The sequence below is a fragment of the Ostrea edulis genome, chromosome 8 (assembly GCF_947568905.1).
Source record: "Ostrea edulis chromosome 8, xbOstEdul1.1, whole genome shotgun sequence".
Lineage (NCBI taxonomy): Eukaryota > Metazoa > Mollusca > Bivalvia > Ostreida > Ostreidae > Ostrea > Ostrea edulis.
The window spans coordinates 2,470,799-2,495,825 of record NC_079171.1 but is presented as its reverse complement, the minus strand read 5'-3'; the positions used below and the strand labels follow the sequence as shown (position 1 = coordinate 2,495,825).

At 37.2% G+C, this 25,027-nt stretch overlaps 1 pseudogene; it reads left to right on the top strand.

Moving 5' to 3' along the window:
• The first annotated feature begins 2,453 nt into the window (after positions 1-2,453).
• Positions 2,454-24,972, top strand: LOC130049360 (uncharacterized; annotated as a pseudogene).
• The last annotated feature ends 55 nt before the right edge of the window (positions 24,973-25,027 follow it).

Here is a 25,027-nt window from a genome sequence, read left to right as displayed (position 1 = left end):
ACTTGCGATGCTAATAATTATTAGGATCGCGATGCCAATAACATGAGTATATGTAGCATCTGCATATATGTCTGACAAAACAGGTCAACTCATTCCCATCGTTTTTAATTGTATAGGTTAGAAAAGATCGACTACAAAGAAAGAAATAAAGCATAATAAGTACTTGATAAAATATTGTGATGGACAGTGTATTTGATAATTTACTGTAGAGAAAGTTTAATGCTGCGATGCATTTTTTTTTTTTACCGGAACTCGTTTCCATACTATGGCACACACAGATAAGCAAACGTGTGAATATACAAATAGACAACTTTTAAAAAACTAATTTAAAGTATCTGGCAGAATAAATGCAAACATATGACAACTAAATGTAATATTTACCGTGATTATATGTTTGGTATATTCTAATATGAATTGTTACAGCTGTTACTTCTGTTCAGTGTTCCACGGTCAAAACAGACTATCGTGAGTTCCGTTTCGAGGCCTCTGCTGGTGGACTGTTAGTCCCCGAGGGTCTCTACAGCCCAGTAGCTAAGTACTTCGTTACTAGCTTGAAAATACGGATGTATATTTAATTGCTGTTATAAAATTTAGAAATTCATTTCAAAATTAAGGATTATCTCCCTCATGCATAGCTCTTATCCTTGGACGAATTTGGCTCCACTTGTTTGGCACGCTGTTTTTTTTTTTTTTTTGGCTATATTTAGATCTAAAACTTCATAGTTATTTCGAATTTCAAACATTTCGGTTGAGCATCACTGAAGAGACATTATTTGTAGAAATACGCATCTGGTGCATCAAAATTGGTACCGTATAAGTTTTACATACAGAACACTTACGTACAGCCGGTCAGTTTCCGGAATGTCCATTAGACACGACGTTTCAAAATGCGCGTATATAAACTCCACAGAGGAAGTATTCCCGGGAAAAGGGTTTCTTTGGAAGGTCGATATGAAAATATTATTTTAAAAGTATACAGAATGGTCAAAACTTATTAGCATAGCGATGCCAATAACAGGAGTATATATAGAGAGACGAGGTTTCAAAATTCATGAATATAAACTCCACAAGGGAAGTATTCGCGGGAAAAGGGTTTCTTTGGGGGATCGATAATAAATAGTGCTTGTATTTTTGGGGGGTGTCATTATGAAAGTATCATTTTTAAAGATAGAGAATTGTCAAAAATTATTAACATTGCGATGTCAATGTCATTAACAGGAGTGTATATATGATTGATTGATTGATGTTTTCCCTTCACACTCAACAATTTTTCAATTATCTGGTGGCGCCCAGTTTTTATTGGTGGAAGAGAGAACCCAGATACAATGTACATGGGGATAGACCACCAACCTTCCGAAATTAAACTGGGGAACTTTCTCACTTACCGGCGCGAGCAGGATTTGAACCCAAACCGACAGAGGTGATAGGCCGTCTGATTTTGAGCGCGATGATCTAACCACTCGGCCACGGATGCCCCCGGGAGTATATATAGAAATCAAGTAAACAAACTTTCACGATGGGAGTTTACCTGTAAACCCACTCACGCTGACTCTCCAGTATTTGTAATACATTTGATGTCCGTGCATGAAACACCTTTTTGTACATTATTTGTAAAGTTATATCCATCGACCGTTGTTCTTTTACGGAATAGATGACATTGATTGCAAGAGAAATTATTTACCTAAAGCACAGTACACGTATGTTTACCTTTATTCCGTAATATATTGTATTACCTAAAGCACAGTACACCTATGTTTACCTTTATTCTGTAATATATTGTATTACCTAAAGCACAGTACACCTATGTTTACCTTTATTCTGTAATATATTGTATTACCTAAAGCACAGTACACGTATGTTTACCTTTAATCCGTAATATATTGTATTACCTAAAGCACAGTACACGTATGCTTACCTTTATTCTGTAATATATTGTATTACCTAAAGCACAGTACACGTATGTTTACCTTTATTCCGTAATATATTACATTACCTAAAGCACAGTACACGTATGTTTAACTTTATTCTGTAATATATTGTATTACAAATATCAAATATAATTTATTTTAAAAGAGCAATTTATAAAGCAGGAGTATTGCAGAAACCAATTAGCATCGCTTTGCAAATAACAGTAGTATATAGAAAGACACGACGTTTTAAACCGACTAAACAAACTTCACGAGAGGAATATTCCCATTAAACTTTACCTGGGAACGGATTCGTCAGTATTCATAAGACACTCGGAGTCCATGGCTCTTTGTGAATTTGTTGTACAGTGGTATCAATCGATCGATGTTCTTTTACGGAATAAATGACACTGATTGTAATAGAAATGATTTACCTAAAGCATAGTATATTTACCGTTATTCCTTAATACATTTTATTACAAATATTAAAAACCGTCCATCTAAAAGAGTAAAACAGAGGGATGACTAAAACTAATTAGTCTCGTGATGCTAATAACAGAGACACAGGACATCGTGATGCTAATAACAGAGACACAGGGCCTCGTGATGCTAATAACAGGGATACAGGACATCGTGATGTTAATAACAGGGACACAGGACATCGTGATGCTAATAACAGAGATACAGGACATCGTGATATTAATAACAGAGACACAGGGCCTCGTGATACTAATAACAGGGATACAGGACATCGTGATGTTAATAACAGAGACACAGGGCCTCGTGATGCTAATAACAGGGATACAGGACATCGTGATGCTAATAACAGGGACACAGGGCATATGTAAAGTGATGAAGTTTCAGATACCATATATGTTATACAGAGAGTGGCACTATAGTAGTACTGTATAGACAGACCGTAGTTATTCACCATGTTATACAGAGAGTGGCACTATAGTAGTACTGTATAGACAGACCGTAGTTATTCACCATGTTATACAGAGAGTGGCATTATAGTAGTACTGTATAGACAGACGTAGTTATTCACCATGTTATACAGAGTGTTGTATTATAGTAGTACTGTATAGACAGACCGTAGTTATTCACCATGTTATACAGAGAGTGACATTATAGTAGTACTGTATAGACAGACTGTAGTTATTCACCATGTTATACAGAGAGTGGTACTATAGTAGTACTGTATAGACAGACCGTAGTTATTCACCATGTTATACAGAGAGTGGCACTATAGTAGTACTGTATAGACAGACTGTAGTTATTCACCATGTTATACAGAGAGTGACATTATAGTAGTACTGTATAGACTGACCGTAGTTATTCACCATGTTATACAGAGAGTGGTACTATAGTAGTACTGTATAGACAGACCGTAGTTATTCACCATGTTATACAGAGAGTGGCACTATAGTAGTACTGTATAGACAGACCGTAGTTATTCACCATGTTATACAGAGAGTGACATTATAGTAGTACTGTATAGACAGACGTAGTTATTCACCATGTTATACAGAGAGTGGTATTATAGTAGTACTGTATAGACAGACCGTATTTATCCACCAGTATGACTATCACGGGTATAAAATCAACATCAAGTCCGTAATGAAATACATTTACATGTATGTCTCTTCAGTACATGTGCTTGTTCACAATAACGGAATAAATGGCATCGATTTTAAGTGAAATTATCCACGCAAAGCATAGTATTTTGACCTTTATTCTTTAATGAATTATACCACAAAGATTAAAAACCATTTGATATTTTACGGAATACATGGCATCGACGGAATTAATAACTTTCATCGTTACTAAGAAATATTTTAAAGCTGTATGGTCCGAATTACAATATTTTTTTCCATCTCGTCAAAACGCTATCAATTCATCGCACGTATGTAGTTATGAGATTATACGACCTATCATAAATCATTTCACCTGTTTTAACCCAAATAATTTGATTTTAAATCGATGTTTACAAATAACCGCGTCACTCTGCCATTTCAAGTGACAGTCACGTGACCAGTTCAAACTTTGAGATCATCGGTGGTCTTATCTGTGTAAAGCTGTGTATTTTGTTATAATAGAACCGTACCATAAGTTTAATAGAAATAAAAATATCAAATACCTCTTATTAACTCGTTGTTTTACGCTCTTTCATCCTTAAAGCTAGACAGTTGCGTATGAGTTAATACATCATGTTGGGATTCCCCTGACGCGCGTGGGTCTATTTATAGACGTCTATTATGGGATGATTTATATATGTAGCCACTATATTTACTTTCTAAATAGTATTCGCACTGTTTTCTTTTACATGCAGATGTTTTCAAGCATGCAATTAAGGGAAAGTTAATAACTTTATAAAGTAATTAATCTGCTTTAAAGTAATTATGTACAAAAATAATACATGAACATCGGGTCATACAGCTTTGGCCATCTTCGGAATTGGCCATTATCGAGAGCATTTGTGTTTCACAAACACATCTTGTTTTGCCATATTCTCATCAGCAACTGTATTTCCCTGTATCGACTACGGAAATTAGAGTGTCATTACCTTTATTCCGTAACAAATTTAGAAATGGCATTAAGTGTAAACAAAGCATATCATTTTGACCTTTATTTCGTAATAAATTAGATTGCAATGTTAAAAACCGTCTGATATTTGACGGAAATTATTATCTTAAAGCATAGTATTATGACCCTTATTCCATAATGAATTTTATTACAACATGAAAACCGTCTGATATTTTACAGCGTAAATGACATCATAAGGTAATTTCTAAGAACATCACTAAAATACCTTAATGAATGGACAGATGGTTTAATGTAAATTTATATCATTAACGCCAATAACGTCAATAAGGTCAAAAATAAGCATCGCGATGCTGATAAACGGCTAATACAGCAGTGTATATATAAAGTTTAAAAATGTAAAGTTAATTTTCTTTTCATTTTCATTATTCTAGAGGGCGAAATTATAAAGGTGGCGACCGTTCGCCCCTTTGTCGATGCCCTTGAAATATTTTGAGATATCTAAATAGTTTAAACATGCCATTGCTACAAAGGAATGATTATATGAATTATATATATATTTTTAATTCCTTGTAGATATGTGCTCATAAAGAGAAGGAGGCATAAACAGAAAAAAATCTGGAATCCCGCATGTGTGTGCAATAGTTTTGAATTTATAGATTTACTTAAAATTATATCACAATGCATTTTATATCCACAGGCAGTGTTGTTCACACAGTTTTACAAACGTTTGTTTTACTAATATCACCCTCGTAGATATTACAACAATTATTTTAGTGTTGTAGAAAAGATAAAAATGAATTACTTTTACTATATACATGATAGTTTGAGTACTAGTAGATTGAAATGTAAATTGCCAATCAGTGTAATGAATTACACAGATTATCAATATTTGCTATTAGATACATATTAATAGTGGGGTTGTACGAAGATGCTGACTTTTACAATCAACGGCCGACTTTTACAATCTAAAGGGGTTAATTCCAATATGAAACATTGGGAGTGGTATTTGTAAAATTCAATCTGACTAAAGCACAAGTAAAGACTTTGCGACATTCAAGTGTATATTGTTTAACATCCCACTAAATTACAAGTAAAGCCTTTACGACATTCAGTTGTATATTGTTTAACATCCCACTCGAGAATGTCTCACTCACATCGTGGGAGGCATTGCCGATGAAGGGCTGCAGAATTTAGGCCTATGTTAGGCGCTTATGGCATTTAAGCAGGGAGGGTATTTAGTCGCTTCAAATGCTTATTTTGGTAATGTACAGTAAATATATATTGTATTCCTTTTGTGAGTGATAAGATTGATCATTGTTCATTATCTTCACCTTTCATGCGTTTTAAAAGGACATTTTAGAAAATAGTTTTATGGACTTTGTTCACTGATGTATGGCTTTACCGCGACTTGTAATCGTACGATTTGACTTTCTTCTGTCTCAGATTGGATTGATAGGTCGTCCTGAGAAATGTTCTCACCAAAGATGCATAGGTGTCGTACGATTTGACTTTCTTTTGTCTCAAACTGTATAAATAGGTCGTCCAATAAAGTTTACTGTAGGTCAAGATATTAAATAGTCGTACGATGTGTTTTGTCAGATCAATCGACCTGCCTCTGATAGGTCTTACGAAAAATTCTCGTTTTAGAAGAGGAACGAAAGCTGGACGTAGGCTAATCAGACATGTCCATACAGTGTGTGTCGGGCGGTTTAGATGTGTGGAGCGGCAACTTGGGGGTTAATATTAACAACCTAGTCTGTATCTCGTGTGATACAGTTGACGCTCCCATATCGGCCGTAATAGTTACTGATGAACCAAGTGAGGTTGTCCCTATTCCAACGGTAGTGGACCGGTTTTCAAAGCAGAAGTTGACAAAGCGTGGAAAAAATGTCAACCAAACAGAGCAAACTTGTTAAATTTGCGCTCGCTTGTTAGGACAACAAATAAATCTGTCATCGTAAAACCCCTTAGTCTCTATTCAGTCAATTGTAGGTCGGTAAAAAAATAAGACAAACTCCATACATTATCTCCTGGTGTCTAGCGACTTAGATCTACTAGCAGTGACTGAAACGTGGCTAAGAAGTGATGTTGACAAATGCGTGATCAGTGATCTTCTACCAACAGGATATCAGATTATTCAGAAACCCAGAGAGACGGGAAGGGCTGGCGGTGTGGCTGTAATGTACAAAGGACAGCTTGATGTGAAACAACAAAGACCGTACAAGAATTTCACACATTTTGAACACATGGAGTGTACAGTGCGTATTAGGAATTATCAAGTACGCTTATGCGTCATCTATCGCCCACCACCATCTCGGAAAAACAACTAAAAGAAAACTATTTTCTTTGATGAATGGACGCAATACATTGCGAACCTAGTATTGCTACCTGGTGAGTTTATGACAACCGGCGATTTGAATTTTCATCTTGATGATGTGAATGATGCTGACGCCACCACATTTCTTAGAATCTTAGATGATCATGGATTATCACAGCGTATCCAAGACTCCACACGTGTGTGGCCATACACTTGATGTTGTGATAGTTAGGGAAGGTTCTACTGTTCTTCTTGGTGAACCAACACTTTTCGATCCATGTCTTTTTAACAGTGGTTGTCCAGCGGGGGACCACCTGGTGATTCACACTGACCTTCAGATTGCCAAACGACTGGTTGAAAAGGGTAGTTACTTATCGTAAGCTTCGTCAAATTGACATAAATGAACTCAAGACAGAGATAAGTGTTTCACTGGCATTACTAGATAATAGCAAACCTGTCGATGAGTTAGTTCAGTTCTACGATAAGAAAATGCGCACTGTTTTGGATAAGACGGCGCCTTTACAAAAGAAAGAAATAAGGCTGCGCTCTAACAGTCCTTGGTACATGTACACCAATGAACTACGTGAAGCCAAAGTAGATCGCAAGAAGGCTGAAAGACTCATGCGTAAATCAAACCTCGAAGTTCATAGACAGATTTACCAAGAAACATGTAAACGTGCAGCCAACCTTCTTCTTCAGTGCAAACAATCCTATTACTCAACACGGATTGATGAAACATGCATTGACCCTAAGCAGTTGTACCGCATTACGAACAGCCTAATGGGCAATGGGTCTGAGAGAGCTTTGCCTGTACATCATTGTTCCGGAACCCTCGCAAATAAATTTGGAGATTTTTCTCGGATAAGATCCAAACCAGCAGGATAAACTTGTGCAATAACAACAGCATGAATACAATTGATCCATTCTATGATGATGTACAATTTGATGGAGAACGGCTATGCAATTCCAGTTTAGTAACAGAATCTGAAGTTTGCATGTTCATCTCATCGGGTTCATTAAAATCATGTGAAATTGATCCAATCCTTACAACACTTCTGAAACCCATCTTAGAATCTATGCTACCTATTTTTGCAGAAAAAGTGAACAAATCTTTGAATGAATGTATATTTCCATCTTCCTTCAAAGAAGCCATTGTACGTCCGTTATTAAAGAAAACAGGATTGGGGTCAGACTCGTTACGGAACTACAGACCTGTCTCAAACCTTTCATTTCTTTCCAAAATTTTGGAAAGAGTGATATCAGCTCGCATAGGGTATCATATAGATTCAAACAACCTAAATTACGTGGCCCAGTCTGTATATCGTCATTGTCACTCAACAGAAACAGCTCTTCTAAGGGTACACCACGATATTGTGACAGCATTGGATACAAGTTCTTGTGTTGCCTTGGTGATGCTAGATCTTTCAGCAGCTTTTGATGTTATAAACCATCAAATTCTCATTAAGCGACTGGAGGTATCATTTGGTATTACTGGTGCAGCACTTACATGGATCAAATCTTACTTAACTGGTCGTAGTGAGAAAGTGGTTGTAGGAACTCCAAGGTCTAAGGACTTTCTGCTTCCATATGGAGTGCCCCAAGGGTCAGTTCTGGGACCAAGACTTTATGCAATGTTTGCAAAACCGATTGGTGAAATCTGCCGCAGACATCATATCATGTATCATTGCTATGCTGACGATACCCAGGCATACTTAGTTTTTAGACCTACAGATACATGGAATGCTATCTCATCGCGGCTACAGGAATGCTTAGCAGATATAAAATATTGGATGAACGTCAACCTGCTGAAATTAAACGAAGAAAAAACTGAATTTATAGTGTTTACTTCGAAACATTCAAACGTTTCACCATCTTTTCAACTGTCTTTTGGAAATACCATTATTTCCAACACAGACTGTGTTCGAAACCTTGGTGTTTTCTTCGACAGTGTACTTTCTTTTAAAAATCATATTAGCTCCATCTTTCGTTCTTGTTATTATCATCTACGGAATATTGCACGGATTCGTTCTTTCATCAATGATGACGCCTGGAAGACACTTGTATGTTCTTTTGTGTTATCACGCTTAGACTATGGAAATGCACTATTTAAAGGGCTACCCCAAACAGATCTGAGCAGGCTACAGACAATCCAAAACTCAGCAGCTCGACTTGTTGCCCAGGTCATGAAGCATGACCATATATTACCGGTGCTTGTGTCCTTGCACTGGCTTCCAGTTGATTCCCGTGTTGAATACAAGATTTTACTACACACATACAAGGCACTAAATGGATTGGCACCGGCCTATATCAGCGACCTCATCACTATGAAACAAAACGATCTCTGCGTTCATGCAATTCACGATTGCTAGAACAACCCCGCGTTCGTACAAAGACCTATGGAGATCGAATGTTTGATGTAACAGTTGCCACACTATGGAACAGTTTACCGATAGACATCCGTTCGTGTGTCACTGTCAACAGTTTTAAGACAAACCTCAAAACATATCTTTTTAGGAAATCTTATGACCATATTTTGTAGTATATTCTTTTTTTAAAGTAAAGGCTGGTTTGTCGCATAAACTCGTAATGTTTAAATTGTTTTATTTTATTTGGATGTTATATTTTATGCTCTGATTAATCTTATCATGTTTTACATTGTTAAAGCGCTTAGAGTAATTACAAATTATATAATGCGTTATATAAATGCCGCACATTATTATTATTATTATTATTATTATTATTATTATATGTAATTCAAACGTGGGGTGTCATGAATTTATTGGAAAAGAGGAATAAATAATAAAGCAAGGAAGAATGTGTCACCACACATACTTCGTTACTAGCTTGAAAATACGGATGTATATTTAATTGCTGTTACAAAATTTAGAAATTCATTTCAAAATTAAGGATGATCTCCCTCATGCATAGCTCTTATCCTTGGACGAATTTGGCTCCACTTTTTTTGCCACGCTGTTTTTGGCTATATTTAGCTCTAAAACTTCATAGTTATTTCGGATTTCAAAGATTTCGGTTGAGCATCACTGAAGAGACATTATTTGTCGAAATGCGCATCTGGTGCATCAAAATTGGTACCGTATAAGTTTTACATACTGTTGATTTACTGTGTACACTGATATACACGTATCCAGTATACACACCACGTATTGATTGTTTTCACATTTAGACCCAGAGGTTCAACACGAAAGGGAGAGGTAGAAGGGCGTAGCATAGGGGGAACGATAACAAAATATATCTCGACCCCCTAATATATAGCTGCTGTTCAAAGGTATGCATATGTGTGCGGGATGTAATATATAGATAACTTTTGAATTGTCAGGGTTAATGACACATTATCTAGAAATGTCAGTATAACTTGAGTCCGTCTACTTACACTGAGCACAGTACACTCTTGACATACAGTAAAGCTTAAAGCCACTTTCATTTTTATGGCAATTATCTGGGCCCCTTTATGCATTACTCAGCTTGTCATTTTAATCAAACATAAAAACGAGTAGTGTATTGCGAAAGCATCGAATACATACTACTCAAAATTTGATAAGGATCATAGATAGTTTTATGTTTAAAAAATTAATAACTGCATAACTGGCAATATTGTGTCCAAGTGAAATCAAAAACGTCTTCAACAAACTTGCACGTGCATTTCATGCCATGGGAAATGCGTTTCTCATCACAGTTTATGCTTTTGCTACCACTGCACGATTTTCACTCAGGCATCGGTGTCTGATTATTTCTAAAATTTTAAACTCACTTGAGTGTTTACACTACGTTTATCAACACAATGTCCCCTCAACGTGTAAGGCGTCGCCTGACGACAGAACAAATGGGCAGATGTATTGGAATGCTTGACGCTGGCTATTCACAACGTGACGTTGCAAATGCACTAAATGTCAGCCAGAGCGTTGTAAACAGGGCCTGGAACCAACAGCAAAGTTTTGGTACAGCAGCACACTGACATGGGGGTTGTCATCAGAGGTCGACAACCCAACGACAAGACCATTTTGTGGCCCTTCTGGACAGCAACCAGCCTACGTAACGACCTCCTGAACGCCTCGGGGGTGAATGTGTCCACTCAGACGATACGGAATCGGCTTCACAATGCAGGTCTCAACCCGAGAAAGGTATGTGTTCGAGTCCCTCTGACTGTTCGACTCCGGCGGGAGCGATTGGACTGGGCTGAAGATCATGTCAAATGGACACAGAACAATTGGGTTCAAAGTCTGTTCACTGATGGGCCCAGGTATTGTTTGAACTTTACAGATAGGAGGCACCGAGTGTGGCGACGACAACGTGAACGTTTCCATGATGCCAACATCAGTGAACATGACCGTTATGGTGGTGGTTCCATCGTGGTATGGGGTGGAATCAGCAGGGATGGAAGACCAGATCTTCATGTCCTGGAGAGAGGAACAATGACGGGGGTGCGGTACCTGGATGAGATCCTTGATGTTTACGTCAGACCCTACGCTGGTGTTGTTGGCCGTGAGTTCATCCTGATGGATAATAACGCCCGTCCTCATCGCGCCAGGGTGGTGGAGCAGTACCTTCAACATGAGACAATTGTCCGCATGCACTGGCCAGCGCGCTCGCCGGACTTGAACCCGATTGAGCATGTATGGAACATGCTGTAGATTGCCCTTTCACGCCGTAGAGCACAACCCACGACTTTGGCAGAGCTCGGGAACGCCCTCACGGAAGAGTGGAACAAACCTTCCCATTGGAAACATCCGGGTGCTTATTGACAGCATGGCTCGACGTTGTCAAGCCGTCATTGATGCAAGGGGAGGCCATACCCGGTATTGACACTTCATCGACTAAGTGTAATGATGGACTATCCCCAAAAAACTGTATAATTCTTTCTCTGGTTTGCTGTTAACTTTTTGCAATGAAATGCCTTTTGGTGTTCTTATCAGATTTCAAGCATTCCGTATTGATAAAATTCCATACCGTTCATGAATTTTCATTCATAACCTGAGTAAACACGTTTCTGAGTCAAATTTGTCTTTTGTTATGTTAGTGGTAGATTGCACACATATAACCTAGTGATCCTTATAAAATTTTGAGTAGTATATTTAGAAAAAAACAATACGTCTATGAGAATTTTTCACTCATATGGAGACGTCACCAAGACTTGTACGGAGATTACAATTTAGGCCTTTGCTCTGCGCTTACGGCCATTGAGCAGTGATGGTTCTTTAGCGTGTCACATCTACTGTGACACGTGACAACCGTTTTGAGGGTGATTTCCGAGGACCCGTGATATTCACACGTGATGCCGAGCTTTTGCCAGTGGAACTGTCACTACCCATTTTAACGTTTTAACGACTTCGGTCTGTCGCGGCCGGGATTCGGGGAACGCCCTAACCTCTCGGCCATCGCGGTGATTATACGATTTGCGAAAGAGTTTACAATAATCTATTGCTAAACATAATTGTCGTTTTTTTATGTTTTACTGAAGCAGTCTCTAAATCTATTTTGGTCCAATTTCTATAGTTGGAGTTGATCCCTTTAAATTGTAAAAGTCAGCCGTTGATTGTAAAAGTAAGCATCTTCGTAAAACTCCACTACTAGTACTCGCACTTCAACATCAGGGGAATCTCCAAGGTGAAACACCATCTCACCCAAGAAACGTGTGCGAAGGTCATCAATGCAACAGTCATATCCCACCTTAACTATCAGTTATATCCTTGATTATCACAATGCCCTTCTGCTTGACATGACAAATCACCCCATGCTCCGACTACAAGTGGCTCAGAACAACGCTACACGTTGTCTCACAAGAACATGTTACAGACAACACATTTCGCCGGTACTTCAACAACTACACTGGCTGTCTGTAAAGCAATGTGTTATGTTTAAAGTGCTGACAACCATACATAAGTCACTACACTCTTTCTCGGCACCAGCATACATGAAAGAGTTATGTTCTGTTTACCAGCCACATGTGACTTTGGAATCACCATCCGACCAATAAAAAAACTGGTAGTAAAGAAATCATGAAACAAACACGGTGTATGCTCCTTAAAACACTAGGTGGACACTTGTGGAATAAACTGACATTGGAACTTTGAGAGTTTGAAGAACATGGATTATTCCTCTAGAACCTAAAACTTGTTCAAGCGTGAACATGTCATGTGAATGTAAACTTCAGTGCGATATCAAGGATTCCATGTGCAATCTCTTACACACTGAATGATTATCCAGCATACGAATACCTGTGTGCCAATTGTATCTTGTCTAGTTTGTCAATCACTTTGTCATCTCACTACCATGTTTTATTTAATTTCTTTCTATTGTTTTATCATTTTCTGTGTAGCTCTTGCAGGTCTTTTATCTGTATGTTATCATTTATTATTATCACGAACATTGTACAGCACATAGAAACTATATATAGTTTTGCGCTTTACAAATGAATAAAATGATACTAATACAGATCATGAGTTCACGACATCATGCATGTAGGCTGTACAAGCAGGTATATAACTAATCATATATCTTTACACGATACCAGACCAGCACTTAACTAATCAGCACATCAGATACATGATACCAGACCAGCACTTAACCAATCAACACATCAGATACACGATACCAGACCAGCACCTAACCAATCAACACATCAGATACACGATACCAGACCAGCACTTAACCAATCAGCACACGATACCAGACCAGCACTTAACCAATCAGCACATCAGATACACGATACCAGACCAGCACTTAACCAATCAGCACATCAGATACACGATACCAGACCAGCACTTAACCAATCAACACATCAGATACACGATACCAGACCAGCACTTAACCAATCAACACATCAGATACACGGTACCAGACCAGCACTTAACCAAGCAACACATCAGCTATAACTTTTTGTAAGAAATATTTACCAGACCAGCACTTAGCCAATCAGCCCATCAGCTATAACTGTTTGTAAGAAATAATATTTACCAGACCAACACTTAACTAATCAGCACATCAGTTATAACTGTTTGTAAGAAATAATATTTACCAGACCAGCACTTAACCAATCAGCACATCAGCTATAACTGTTTGTAAGAAATAATATTTACCAGACCAACACTTAACCAATCAGCACATCAGTTATAACTGTTTGTAAGAAATAGTATTTACCAGACCAACACTTAACCAATCAGCACATCAGTTATAACTGTTTGTAAGAAATAATATTTGACGAATCATCATGTCAGGTGTAACTTTATGCTGTAAATAACATTTACCAGACCAGTGTTAGACCAAGTAACACGTGACGTATAATTTTATGTATGAAGTAATATTTACCAGACCAGTACTTGACCAATATACATGTCTGTTGAAAGATTGAGAGTAGAAATAAGTAATATTTACCAGACCAGTGTTAGACCAATCAACACGTGACGTATAACTTTATGTAATAAGTAACAGTTACCAGACCAGTACTTGACCAATGCAAGGTGAAGATAACAGTGATCAATCTCATAACTCCTGTAAAGGTGAAGATAACAAACAGTGATCAATCTCATAACTCCTATAACTGTGAAGATAACGAACAGTGATCAATCTCATAACTCCTATAAGCAATACAAAATATATAATTCGGCAAACACAGACCCCTGGGCACACCAGAGATCAGGTGCCTAGGAGGAGTAAGCATCCCCTGTTGTATACATGTCTGTTGAAAGATTGAAAGTAGAAATAAGGAAAGTAGAAATAGTCAAGAGCATGCGGCTCAGTACACAATCTAATTGAAATTAGATGTTGGATCCGCTTGCATACTCGCTACACAAACATCTAAAAACATCCCATAGAGGGTCACGTCAGAGGTCAAATTCGGTATCACTCTAGACTTATCGGCTTCAACAAACATTCAATGATTTTGTCAGCTGTGATTTCATTGGTCAATCGAATTTGACCTCTGACGTGACCCTCTACGGGATGTTGTTAGATGTTTGTGTAGCGAGTATGCGAGCGGATCCAACATCTAATTTTAATTAGATTGCTCAGTACAAGGTGACAAAGATTAAACAAGTCACTGTGAAGGCAGCATCTATATAATAAATGCAGTATATATGTCTAAGTATATATATTTCCTAATTTCAAGTATTTACATGGATGTTGGGTATTCTGCAGTGATCTGAATTCAAAATGTGACAAGAACCGCATATACATCGTTGGAAATGGAATGGGGTGAACATTATCACCTGCATATGGTGTTTATATATCTCAACTGATTCGATATGCAAGAGTTTGTTCTGCGAATAGTCAGTGTTTAAATCGAGGTAAGCTACTGACGAACAAGTTGATGGGACAGGGATTTCAACAGTCTCGATTGAAGTCAGCATTTCGCAAATTCTATGGTCGTTATAACGATCTAGTTCGTCAATACAACCTCGCATTGGGTCAAATACTGTCTGACGTGTTTCATACCGATTGTTAGGTCGTTCGTGGCACACTGATTTTGACTGCGGCTAACTCCGTTTACCTGATCAGGATATAGGGCTCTTCGCGGGTGTGACCGGTCAACAGGGGATGCTTACTCCTCCCAGGCACCTGATCCCACCACTGGTGTGTCCAGGGGTCCGTGTTTGCCCAACTATCAATTTTTTTTTGTTTATAGGAGTTATGAGATTGATCACTGTTCGTTATCTTCACTTTGCATGACAAGATAACCCCCGGTTTTATGGAAGAGAATGAAACAATTACACGTGATGTTGTAGAATGAAATGAAATAATAACCCGTGACTTTGTGGAATGAAATGAAACAATAGCCTGTGATTGTGTTGATTGAAAGGTGAGGATAATGAAGTGATCAATCCTATAACTTCTATAAGCATTGCAAATTAGAGATTTGGACAAACACGGACCTCTGGATACACGAGAGGTGAGATCATGAGCATAGGAGGAGTAAGCGTCCCCTGTCAACCCGTGATAACCGCCATGAGCATCACATCTTGATTAGGTAAACATAATAATTCGTAGTCAAAACGAATGTTAACAATAAGTATGAAACACGTAGACAACATTTGACCCACATGATATGTTTTATTGGTAAACTAGATTATTATAGCGACACTAGAATTTGCGAAATGCTGACTTTAAACGAGATTGTTGAAACCCCTGTAACATTCATTCGTTTGTCAGTTGGCTGTCTCGATCTCAACATGCACTTGCGTATGAGTCAGTTGAGAGATGAAAAATCATATGCAGGTGATATTGTAATATTAAAATCATTAAAACTGATTCAGACTGTGCTTGTAGGAAAGGTCCACACCATACTCATAAATGATTTAAAATACAATAGTTAAAATGAATACTTTAGACATAAGAAGTCTTATAAAAATGTTCATGAAACCATAGAAAAATAATCACCGACATATTAATGAGAAGATATTCTAAACTAAATCCATCCGACTATTATATCAAATGTCACGTGGGTATCATCATACCGTACCTACAGAACACCGGGACGACATCAGACTACTACATCAAACGCCACGTGGGTACCATCATACTGTACCTACACAACACTGGGTAGACATCAGACTACTACATCAAATGTCACGTGGGTATCATCATACTGTACCTATACAACACCGAGGCGACATCAGACTACTACAGCAAACGTCACGTGGGTATCATCATACTGTACCTACACAACACCGGTGCAAAATCATGTTACACATCCTTAAGTCAAACATCATGGAATGAATTACGTACTAACACCAGACAATAGCCTTCTAAAATTGATAGAAGTCACAATTAAACATACAACATATGAAAGGACAGACAACTCTACAAATTGGCATATTGCCAACTTCTCACAAAAGAAGAAAAATGAAATATTTGAAGGGTCAAATCTCCCAAGAGCAGGCTACGAAATATTTTTTCACACTTATGTCAAAATAGACAAACCAGATTATCTAAATAAAGACGGAATCGGGTCGCTGGATACGCATTTTATCTCAATAGTGTCACTGAGTACACGGTATATCTCAAGAAAGACTTTCATCTTTTTACTTATTTTCAGATTATATAATAAAGACTGAATCATAGCATCGACAAATACGCGGGTTTAAAAGTCTATTTCAAACATTTTATGCGGTAGTTATGGAGATTGAAAACTTCGTAGGAATGTGGATTTACCCCACATTGTCCACTATCGTTAAACTGTCCATCTCACTATTTTTAGAATATCCACTCCACTATCAGTAAAGTTCCAGCTCTGCAACGTTAAGCAGAGCTATTCAATAACTATATTAATGTACATTCCGCCGGCTAGGTGTAAGGTTATAGCAATAGTCATCGGCAGTCATGAGAGATTGAATGGTACATGAGTTGCAACAGTCTTGTTCAAAGTCAGCATTTCTCAAATGATATTGTAACACCCCCGTAAGCCCGATATTTTAATTGACAGTTTTAGTTCGTCTCTATCACAATTTCATTTAGAAATGTGTAGAGATGTAAATATTTACCTTAAATTGCCCACTCCACTATCACTGAACTGTCATACTGTCCTCTGTAGAATTGAATGTAGCTATTCAAGAACTACATTGATGTACAATTCGGCAGGCTAGGTGTAAGATTGTGTCCGTGAAGCTTGGAGATCTGGTGAGTGAAGCTGAACACCCCACCATGTATACCGTCCTCATTTATAACACCTCACATGCCATCATTCTGTGTCAACAAAAATCCGGTCTTTGAATCTCAAGTGAAGTGTCACAGTGGGGTTGGGCAAGACAAAGAATCTGTAAACACGACGTATAGATCAACAGTTGTGTGTACACAAACCCACCCTCTAGAACTCAAGTGAAGTGTCACTGTAGGGGTTGACAAGGACTGACTTCCTGCCACTGTAAATACCACTCACAAAACACATTTTGAAGCATTCAACTTGAAGCTTGTGACTGACTTCTCTACATTAGGGGGACATTTTGAAACGTAACTAACAATATACAAACAGGGGAACAGTTATCACTATTGTACAGAATGTGTGTATACACAAACAGTTAATTAAATATCAATGTTTTGAATAGTGCTTATATTTACCGATTGTTAAGCCGTTCTTGGCACACTGATTTTGACTGCGGATAACTCCGTTTACCTGATCAGGATATGGGGCTCACGGCGGGTGTGACCGGTCAACAGGGGATGCTTACTCCTCCTAGGCACCTGATCCCACCTCTGGTGTGTCCAGGGGTCCCTGTTTGCCCAACTATCTAATTTGTATTGCTTGTAGGAGATATGAGATTGATCACTGTTCGTTATCTTCACCTTGCATACCAGCAAAATGATAGCAAATCTTTTACGGTGTTTATATACACAAACAATCAATAACTAATATTTTATACAGTCCTTATATACACAAACAATCAATAACTAAGATTTTATACAGTCCTTATATACACAAAAAACAATTGCTAATATTTTATACAGTACTTAAATACACAAACAAACAATTACTAATATTTTATACAGTGCTTAAATACACAAACAAATACCAATGTTTTGTACTGTGCTTAGGTAAACAAACAAACAATCACTAATATTTTATACAGTGCTTATCTATACAAACAAGAATGCAGATAATAATGATTTAAATCGTGCTTAATGTCACAATTTGTGATAATGGCATGGAAATAATCCCTCGCTGCAAACCGTTCTTTGAAGAAAGATCAAGAGTATGTGCAAATAAGTTTATTATTGTGCTCACAAATATAGCAAGTAACATCTACACTCATACAAACAAAAACAAAACAAAAATATAACAAAACAAAAAGTATGAATTAACAGACGATTACATGTGTACCCGACTAAAGCTAAAGGTTACGTTATGTTGCCTTATGTAAGAAAACCAGCAGACTTGTCTCTTGAATTCGAAATAGGTTACACAGGATGCCGAAACAAAATACGTTGACTAAAGAGTTACCACACTTTACACACCAGTAGTTGATTGTCTTCAGACACGTGGTGACACTTTGTCCATCACTCGCTCAACGTTTCTGTAGCCATAAACGTTTTTGTATAGGTCGTTCTCCAACGCTGTTCATCAAATATCTTAGAACGCCATGATATACATGTTGCGAGCACCTGCTCGAGCCATACAATAACACACACAGCTGGTCACCTATAATTACACAATAACAGTCGGGTTTTTTACGGATACATTATATACTGAAAACTTGCATATGTCGGGTATATTGTGTAATACAAATAAACTGGTTACATAAATCTAAATAGAGTAACAAAATTTCCAAACGTAAACATAAATAAACAGTTCACACTCACCGCTGTCGAAATGCTCAAAATTGGGTTCTCACTTTCCACACAGGAACATCATTCGAACACCCGTACTAAATGTACATACAACGCAGGCCCAGTAAACCACACAAGTAAAACTCGAGACCGCACAGGTCTAGCATTTTCACACATTGGGCGGACACACCTTCCCACTTCCGCGGCCTGGTCAGAACTAACACGTAAGCATTTACAAACCTTTCTGACAGCCGTGACCAGCTATTCGTAACGACTATATGATGAGAACAAACTATGGAACGCCATAACAGGCATAATGAAACAAACTCAAATTGTGACACTTAAGGGCAGATGATACAAACAAATTTTTTCTTTCGAAGAGACTTTATATGATGTCATTCTTTTATGAAAGTTGATAATTCCTTGAATTCTTTTCCCCTTTGACTTGGAGAGTGAAATATTTTCCATATTTAAAAAAAAAGTACAAAACAATAGTTATCATGGTAAATTAGTTTATTCTTCATCTGTTTTCCTTTTTTATACCTCAAAAAATTGTTGTCAGGGAGAACAGAGTTACTGATATTAGATTTACAACATAACATGTAAAATATTAATGCTTTACAAATTTTACACTTGGAAAATATCAATTGCTGCTTCAATAAAATTACATAAATGGACATTGCACCCTCAGTAAAGGTTTACAAATTAAAATAAACTTCATAATATGTTGACTTAATGTTTAAAGTGTAATATAAACTTAAAATCATATACCATACGGTGTGAATTTTCTGAGTAGAAGCAAAATTGTAAATATCACATTGGCTGATTTTCTCAAGACAAAGAAGAGTTATCTCCCATAATATAAGAGTAACATTTTACAACTTCTGAAAAGAATTTACAATGGCATTTATGATTTTACTGTTTGTTTTTGGGTTGTTTTTTTTTTTTTGTCACTCTTGGTTTTCCTTTGCTATTCATCTCTGAAAAAAATAAAGAAATGCCTAATACAGGATCTCTTTGATGTGCCATTTTACATTAATTTCTGCATTATGTCACGTTTCCCAGTAGAAACAGGAGAAAGATAACTGCATGCTTCCTGCTGACATCTTATATATAGCAATGATCCAAGTCCATACTGTTTTTCGTCCTCACAATGTCTGATGCGTTGTTAAATCTAGTGGTCTACCACACGCAGCACAACCTTTTTCCAAATTGTCCACTAGAATTCCAAGTTCCACAACTCGTCTCCAACAAATCATCTTCTCATGCTCTTCGTCCGATTCCTCACTCTCTGATGCATCAGATGGATACGTTTCTTCATTTCCTAGGCATTTTTGTGAATTATCACCAGCCGAACAATTTTTTCTTGATTCATCCAACTTCTCCTCGATCACCACGTTGTTATTGGCATCAACATTCACTATCTTACGTCCAAGGGATAATGCATAACCTTTCTTAGCATTCTGTAACCTTTGATGACGTTTTTTACAAATAATTTTTCCTGATTTTTTCCTGAATGATTCTGGCATCACAATTGTTTACATTGTTTACACAGAAGAGTTCCAAACAACTATAAATGAGAAAACCAAAACCAACCAAAGTATTTTTTTTACCATGGGAACTCTTCAGTGCTAAAGGTAGAAAAATTTGTTTATATCATCTGGCCTTAAAACGTACAACATTGTGGGTGCAAACATATATCAATGATTTATATGGTGGTTTCAGCTTCTCCGTCGTCAGCTTCTTGTGTTTGTGTGACAAAGTTCCATTGTGGTGTTTTGTATGTAAAACTTATACGGTACCAATTTTGATGCACCAGATGCGCATTTCGACAAATAATGTCTCTTCAGTGATGCTGAACCGAAATGTTTGAAATCCGAAATAACTATGAAGTTTTAGATCTAAATATAGCCAAAAACAGCGTGCCAAACAAGTGGAGCCAAATTCGTCCAAGTTGACTCAGTTGATTCGATATGTGGCCGCTTGTTCTGCTTATGATCGGTCTTTGGATCTCTACGGGCTGTCGGCAGGCGGGTTGATGGTCTCGTTTGGGGTCGGCGGTTCGCGTTTATGACAATGACTAACAGTACTATATTTGTAGATTTTAACACAATGACTAACAGAGCTATATTTGTAGATTTTAACACAATGACTAACAGTAATATATTTGTAGATTTTAACACAATGACTGACAGTGCTATATTTGTAGATTTTAACACAATGACTAACAGTGCTATATTTGTAGATTTTAACACAATGACTAACAGTGCTATATTTGTAGGTTTTAACACAATGACTAACAGTGCTATATTTGTAGATTTTAACACAATGACTAACAGTGCTATATTTGTAGATTTTAACACAATGACTAACAGTACTATATTTGTAGGTTTTAAGACATTGACTGACGTTACTATATTTGCAAATTTTAAGACATTGACTGATAGTACTTATGTGTAAATTTTAAGACATTGACTGACAGTACTATTTTTGTAATTTTAGGACATTGACTGACAGTATTATATTTGTAAATTTTACGACATTGACTAACAACACTATATTTGTAAATTTTAAGACATTGACTAACAGTACTATATTTGAAAATTTTACGACATTGACTAAAAGCACTATATTTGTAAAGTTTAAGACATTGACGGGCAGTACTATATTTGTAAATTTTAAGACATCGACTGACAGTACTGACAATTTTTTCCAGAAGGATCATGACGGGTAGTAAAGGATTAGAACAAGCCAGACCTGAATAATGAACTAATTATCACGTGACATCCTCTTTATCTCAGTAAATCTATCCCTATCTCTGATCGATATTCCACAGGGCGATCCATTACAATCATTTTTCTCGAAGTGCTAAAATATTTTTACCATATCTTAAGGCCCTGCATAAAAAATTAAACACATATCCACAATATCTTTGTAAGTTTTTTGAATAGATGGGTGAAATGAAGGTGAAAGATTTATATATAAAAAAGGAAAAGACAGAAAAATCAATGTTAAAATGAAAATAATGATAATGAATCACTTTTTTCTCAAATGAACTTGATTACTTGACATCTCATTTCACGTGATAGAAATGTAGGGAACAGAATGTATCTCCTAAACACCTGTATGTCTACATAGATTAGCATAACACAGTGACGGTAACTCCCCTTTAGATCCGCCACTGGTATGTATAACACGATCCGCAACTGGTATGTATAACAAATATACCACACGGTTAATACTAAGTGGTTTACTTCGCCCTGACGGAGTACACTCGATTTTACATTACTATGAACTGGTGTTGAAAACAGGGGCACTTCAACTTGCATAGTTATTAACTAAAGCGTATCATATTGACAGCACACATGCCTTTTCTAACTTTAGAGTGCATGAATGCAGTCGGGGAAGGGGTAAATATTCTGTGTTTTATCAAATGTCTTTAAACCACATTAAACAGATTAATGGTAAAAAAAAAAATCATCCTATTGCTAAACACACCTGCTACATGACATTTGCATATCTACGGTGTATTGTTTTTCACTACACGATTGTAACCCATTTGTATCAAATATGATATGAGATAAAATACAAACTACATGCTGCAACATATCTCTAGAGAGAATTAAATATTCCGTTAATAAATAGACGTTGATGAGAAGACGAGAGCGGCGGATCCTATACCTCATGAACAAAGAGCAGATTTAAGTATCACAAACGTGTAACACTATGAAATACACACCCGTCTGTGTCCCTAGATTGAGGAGCTTTAACGGTTATTATAAGGTCATAATGTATGTTTAAATCAACAATGTATGGAGTTATTATGTTGACAGATTCAATTGGTTATCAAAATAATTTGATTATCTATACAGACTGACCAGACGTCTCTGACAAGACGTAGCTCAATTGTTCCCCCTAACAACCTCACAAACATTGGACATTCGCCAGAATATATGTCTACTACTTTCGTAATACATGACAGACATTAGACACTCGCCAGAATACATCTCTAGTTGTTTCGTAATACACGATATATCTCTGTTGAGACCGTACCAATACTGCTCTCAAACTAAATAATGGCAAGAGCTCCCTAATTAAGATACTGGTAAACAACATCAATGTGTGCCGATAACGTTCTGGTAAACAACATCAATATGTGTCGATAACTTATTGGTAAAACAACATCAATGAGTGTCGATAACTTGCTGGTAAACAACATCAATGTGTGTCGATAACGTTCTGGTAAACAACATCAATATGTGTCGATAACTTTATGGTAAAACAGCATCAATGAGTGTCGATAACTTACTGGTTAAACAACATCAATGTGTTCTGATAACTTACTGTTAAATAACATAGATATATGTCGATAACTTGTTGGTAAACAACATTAATTATGTGTTGATAACTTGTTGGTAAATAACATTAATTATGTGTTGATAACTTGTTGGTAAATAACATTAATTATGTGTTGATAACTTGTTGGTAAATAACATTAATTATGTGCTGATAACTTACTGGTAAACAACATTAATCTATATCGATAACGTAAAATGAATTATAAGTTTGTTTTCCTCTTCCAGACAATCCTGGTGTTTCATTTCACCAGAATGCCGACAGAAAAATAACTTTCCTTGACAAGAGCGACGATCAGCCAATCTAGAGGTAGAATATCCAGTGGTCACGTGTTGTCTTTGGCGGAAGCTGCGCATGAACGAGTACGTGACCTTCAGTGTTCTTCCACTCAAGGACAAAGAAAAGGATCTGTCAACATATCACGTGGTACTTGTTGTCAGCCAATTAGGGCCAGCACAGCTCCGAGGACGGGATCCAGAAAGTTTCAAGGCGGATTCCCGCGCACATCTACCGTATCGTTGGAAAGTAATCAATCGATTTAACAAAGACGTGTGTTATGGAGAACTCCCTGTTGGGGTGAGCCCAAAGGGCCGGATTCGTGCATTCCATTCAGGTGGATTTGAAACAGAAATGGATTTGGATACAGAAATGAGATCTTCGCAATATCTATTTGTTCTTAGCTTGTTTCGAACAGAGGTTAGGATAAAAGACTTGGTGGTGGAGGAGACGCATTATTACTACGAGGTACAGTCCTTTCGGAAGGCCTCTAAGAGGTACAACACATATGCACTTTATGTAAACTTGATTGACGAGTATGTCCCTGTTAACGGTGATCAACAGAACAAACTAGGTTTAAGGCGAATTAATAGCAGAAGTTTTCCAATGGCGCTTACAACGCAAATGGAGACGGATGATAGAAGTTCTTTGGCTCTTAATCAACCAGTCGAAAATTACTATGATGACATCGCATTAGACAGTCCTCTGCACTCAAAGAACATCGACTTCCCAAACGTTACATCGCATATTGACGCAGTGTATTGTGACGTCATAGGAGATGGCGTTGCAGAGAGTAGCGAATCTAATAGAGACACGACGTCAGAAAAAGCTGACTGAAAAAACTGACTGTCATTACGACGAAGTAGATTTTGAGAAAAATACAAATTCAAAACAAACGAAAAAGACTAACAAATCACCTCACATGATTAAAAAACCTGTCTCAAAGCTTCTGGGTAAAGTGCAAGGAATTAAGAATGTATTTGTGAAGAGAGCAGAACATCTGTATGATGAGATCGATGATGACGAAATCAAAAATCGTAAAACTAAGAACAACTTTGGAAATACGCTCATATCAGTTCTCTCCAAGGACGAGGACGTCGTTCAAAACACGTATTGGGAAGTGAAAGAGATACCAAGAAGCGAGAAAGAAAACCAAGCGGAAGTAACATCATCCTCTGAAAAAAATGATCTTGGATTTGTAAAATCAACCTCAAATTCTAGTGAAAGTGCCGTACCGTTCATAAAAGCATCTGATATGGAGTAAATAACCGCCTCAGAAATTACTAGAATACGCAAGCAACTGGGGACACACCAAAAACAGGGAACTCAACAATTCACTGGTAAAAGTGAA